The sequence below is a fragment of the Mytilus galloprovincialis genome, unplaced genomic scaffold (assembly GCF_965363235.1).
Source record: "Mytilus galloprovincialis unplaced genomic scaffold, xbMytGall1.hap1.1 HAP1_SCAFFOLD_73, whole genome shotgun sequence".
In the NCBI taxonomy this organism is placed as follows: domain Eukaryota; kingdom Metazoa; phylum Mollusca; class Bivalvia; order Mytilida; family Mytilidae; genus Mytilus; species Mytilus galloprovincialis.
Genome location: NW_027468013.1, coordinates 60,001 through 65,000, shown reverse-complemented (window position 1 = coordinate 65,000; position 5,000 = coordinate 60,001).

Below are 5,000 nucleotides of genomic sequence, written 5' to 3'. Positions count from 1 at the left end.
AATTTTTTTACGAGGGTGAAATTTTCATCGAGGTGTCGCACGTTAGACGCGGACGGGCTACCGCGGGTCTCTCGACCATCGAGGCCGGCAAACTATACCCTCGGTAAAAATTTTTTACGAGGGTGAAATTTTCATCGAGGTGTCGCACGTTAGACGCGGACGGGCTACCGCGGGTCTCTCGACCATCGAGGCCGGCAAACTATACCCTCGGTAAAAAAAATTTACGAGGGTGAAATTTTCATCGAGGTGTCGCACGTTAGACGCGGACGGGCTACCGCGGGTCTCTCGACCATCGAGGCCGGCAAACTATACCCTCGGTAAAATTTTTTTACGAGGGTGAAATTTTCATCGAGGTGTCGCACGTTAGACGCGGACGGGCTACCGCGGGTCTCTCGACCATCGAGGCCGGCAAACTATACCCTCGGTAAAAAAATTTTACGAGGGTGAAATTTTCATCGAGGTGTCGCACGTTAGACGCGGACGGGCTACCGCGGGTCTCTCGACCATCGAGGCCGGCAAACTATACCCTCGGTAAAAAAAATTTACGAGGGTGAAATTTTCATCGAGGTGTCGCACGTTAGACGCGGACGGGCTACCGCGGGTCTCTCGACCATCGAGGCCGGCAAACTATACCCTCGGTAAAAAAAATTTACGAGGGTGAAATTTTCATCGAGGTGTCGCACGTTAGACGCGGACGGGCTACCGCGGGTCTCTCGACCATCGAGGCCGGCAAACTATACCCTCGGTAAAATTTTTTTACGAGGGTGAAATTTTCATCGAGGTGTCGCACGTTAGACGCGGACGGGCTACCGCGGGTCTCTCGACCATCGAGGCCGGCAAACTATACCCTCGGTAAAAATTTTTTACGAGGGTGAAATTTTCATCGAGGTGTCGCACGTTAGACGCGGACGGGCTACCGCGGGTCTCTCGACCATCGAGGCCGGCAAACTATACCCTCGGTAAAATATTTTTACGAGGGTGAAATTTTCATCGAGGTGTCGCACGTTAGACGCGGACGGGCTACCGCGGGTCTCTCGACCATCGAGGCCGGCAAACTATACCCTCGGTAAAAAATTTTTACGAGGGTGAAATTTTCATCGAGGTGTCGCACGTTAGACGCGGACGGGCTACCGCGGGTCTCTCGACCATCGAGGCCGGCAAACTATACCCTCGGTAAAAAAATTTTACGAGGGTGAAATTTTCATCGAGGTGTCGCACGTTAGACGCGGACGGGCTACCGCGGGTCTCTCGACCATCGAGGCCGGCAAACTATACCCTCGGTAAAAAAATTTTACGTGGGTGAAATTTTCATCGAGGTGTCGCACGTTAGACGCGGGCGGACTACCGCGGGTCTCTCGGCCACCTTTATCGTCGGTAAAAAATGTTGACCCTTGGGAATTTTTTCATCGGGAAGCCGAACGTAAGCGTCTCGACCATCGAAGGCCGGCCAACTATACCCCAGTCAAAAAGTATGTCTTAACAATTTTTTTTTGTCATCGGGAAGCCGCACGTAAGAATATTACAGCAGGTCTCTCCATGATACGATAAAATGTCAGGTAACGAAGGCAGGCATCGTACACCCTCTTGATCGGCCGTGTGCTGGCGTCCGACACCTTCGCGAAGGTTTGAACTAGGGTTGTCTCAGGACATAAGCTAGGGTTACAGTGGGTGCTAAGCCTAGCCCTAAGCCTAGCCGTAACCCTAACCCTAACCCTAACCCTAACCCTAACCCTAACCCTAACCCTAACCCTAACCCTAACCCTAACCCTAACCCTAACCCTAACCCTAGCCCTAGCCCTAGCCCTAGCCCTAGCCCTAACCCTAACCCTAACCCTAACCCTAACCCTAACCCTAACCCTAACCCTAACCCTAACCCTAACCCTAACCCTAACCCTAACCCTAACCCTAACCCTAACCCTAACCGTTACCCTAACCCTAACCCTAACCCTAACCCTAACCCTAACCCTAACCCTAACCCTAACCCTAACCCTAACCCTAACCCTAGTAGTTATCGAGACCCGCTAGAGTCCCGCTGGACCATTTAAGGCCCACCGTGCACCTTATATGGTCCACAGAGAGAGATCCGTTGGACCTTCGATGGTCCACCAAGTCGCGTCAGAGAGAGGTTTGGTTCATATATGGTCCAGCCCGGACCATATATGCTCCAACGCGGACCATATAAGGTCCCAGAGACAAGCTGTACGGCTTGTCTCTGGAGCTTATAACGGCACGGTGGCCCTTATAAAAAAAGGTTTGAAAGAGTGGGTGAAGGTAACGTGGTCGGCCTGCTAGCGGGGTACCGCGGGGAGAGGTACGTGGTAGGCCTGCTAGCGGGCTACCGCGGGTCTCGACCGCGGGTAAAGGTACGTGGTCGGCCTGCCACGTACCTTTCCCCGTGGTAGCCCGCTAGCAGGCCGGCCAGCCACGTACCTTTCCCCGTGGTAGCCCGCTAGCAGGCCGACCACGTACCTTTTACCCGTGGTAGCCCGCTAGCTAGCAGGTCGACCACGTACCTTCCCCCGCCGTCGACAGCCGTGGTAGCGCGCAAAGCAGGCCGTCCGCGTACCTTCACCCGCGGCAGCCCGCTAGCAGGTCGACCACGTACCTTTTACCCGTGGTAGCCCGCTAGCAGGCCGTCCGAGTACCTTTACCCGCGGTAGCCCGCTAGCAGGCCGACCACGTACCTTTACCCGTGGTAGCCCGCTAGCAGGCCGACCGCGTACCTTCCCAGCCGTCGAGACCCGCGGTAGCCCGCTAGCAGGCCGTCCGCTTACTGTTACCCGTGGTAGGCCGCTAGCAGGCCCGTCCACGTACCTTTACCCGTGGTAGCCCGCTAGCAGGCCGACCGCGTACCTTCCCAGCCGTCGAGACCCGCGGTAGCCCGCTAGCAGGCCGTCCACGTACCTTTACCCGTGGTAGCCCGCTAGCAGGCCGACCGCGTACCTTCCCAGCCGTCGAGACCCGCGGTAGCCCGCTAGCAGGCCGTCCACGTGCCTTTCCCCGTGGTGGCCCGCTGGCAGGCCGACCGCGTACCTTCCCCGCCGTCGAGACCCGCGGTAGCCCGCTAGCAGGCCGTCCACGTACCTTTCCCCGTGGTAGCCCGCTAGCAGGCCGACCGCGTACCTTCCCCGCCGTCGAGACCCGCGGTAGCCCGCTAGCAGGCCGTCCACGTACCTTTCCCCGTGGTAGCCCGCTAGCAGGCCGACCGCGTACCTTCCCCGCCGTCGAGACCCGCGGTAGCCCGCTAGCAGGCCGTCCACGTGCCTTTCCCCGTGGTGGCCCGCTAGCAGGCCGACCGCGTACCTTCCCCGCCGTCGAGACCCGCGGTAGTCCGCTAGCAGGCCGTCCACGTACCTTTCCCCGTGGTAGCCCGCTAGCAGGCCGACCGCGTACCTTCCCAGCCGTCGAGACCCGCGGTAGCCCGCTAGCAGGCCGTCCACGTACCTTTCCCCGTGGTAGCCCGCTAGCAGGCCGACCGCGTACCTTCCCAGCCGTCGAGACCCGCGGTAGCCCGCTAGCAGGCCGTCCACGTGCCTTTCCCCGTGGTAGCCCGCTAGCAGGCCGACCGCGTACCTTCCCCGCCGTCGAGACCCGCGGTAGTCCGCTAGCAGGCCGTCCACGTACCTTTACCCGTGGTAGCCCGCTAGCAGGCCGACCGCGTACCTTCCCAGCCGTCGAGACCCGCGGTAGCCCGCTAGCAGGCCGTCCACGTACCTTTACCCGTGGTAGCCCGCTAGCAGGCCGACCGCGTACCTTCCCAGCCGTCGAGACCCGCGGTAGCCCGCTAGCAGGCCGTCCACGTGCCTTTCCCCGTGGTGGCCCGCTGGCAGGCCGACCGCGTACCTTCCCCGCCGTCGAGACCCGCGGTAGCCCGCTAGCAGGCCGTCCACGTACCTTTCCCCGTGGTAGCCCGCTAGCAGGCCGACCGCGTACCTTCCCCGCCGTCGAGACCCGCGGTAGCCCGCTAGCAGGCCGTCCACGTACCTTTCCCCGTGGTGGCCCGCTAGCAGGCCGACCGCGTACCTTCCCCGCCGTCGAGACCCGCGGTAGCCCGCTAGCAGGCCGTCCACGTGCCTTTCCCCGTGGTGGCCCGCTAGCAGGCCGACCGCGTACCTTCCCCGCCGTCGAGACCCGCGGTAGTCCGCTAGCAGGCCGTCCACGTACCTTTCCCCGTGGTAGCCCGCTAGCAGGCCGACCGCGTACCTTCCCAGCCGTCGAGACCCGCGGTAGCCCGCTAGCAGGCCGTCCACGTACCTTTCCCCGTGGTAGCCCGCTAGCAGGCCGACCGCGTACCTTCCCAGCCGTCGAGACCCGCGGTAGCCCGCTAGCAGGCCGTCCACGTGCCTTTCCCCGTGGTAGCCCGCTAGCAGGCCGACCGCGTACCTTCCCCGCCGTCGAGACCCGCGGTAGTCCGCTAGCAGGCCGTCCACGTACCTTTACCCGTGGTAGCCCGCTAGCAGGCCGACCGCGTACCTTCCCCGCCGTCGAGACCCGCGGTAGCCCGCTAGCAGGCCGTCCACGTACCTTTCCCCGTGGTAGCCCGCTAGCAGGCCGACCGCGTACCTTCCCCGCCGTCGAGACCCGCGGTAGCCCGCTAGCAGGCCGTCCGCTTACTTTTACCCGTGGTAGCCCGCTAGCAGGCCGTCCACGTACCTTTACCCGTGGTAGACGGCTAGCAGGCCGACCGCGTACCTTCACCCGCCGTCCAGACCCGCGGTCGCCCGCTAGCAGGCCCGATGATTTTTTTTTTTTTTTTTTTTTTTTTTTTTTTTTTTCAAATGTCGAAAATTCCTTCCTGGGTGAGAACGGCCCACAAGTAAGGGGTCGGATGGGTAGTGGGGATCGTCGGATCGACGGGCGACCGTCCCTGCCCCGGCTGAGCCGTCTTTTAAAATTTTGAAAAATTTTGAAATCTTGGAATCCCCAGTCGTCGTGTGCAACTTCATATCATGGGAGCAGTGAAGACCCGATCTTTGCTGTCGGGATAGACGCGGTAGTAA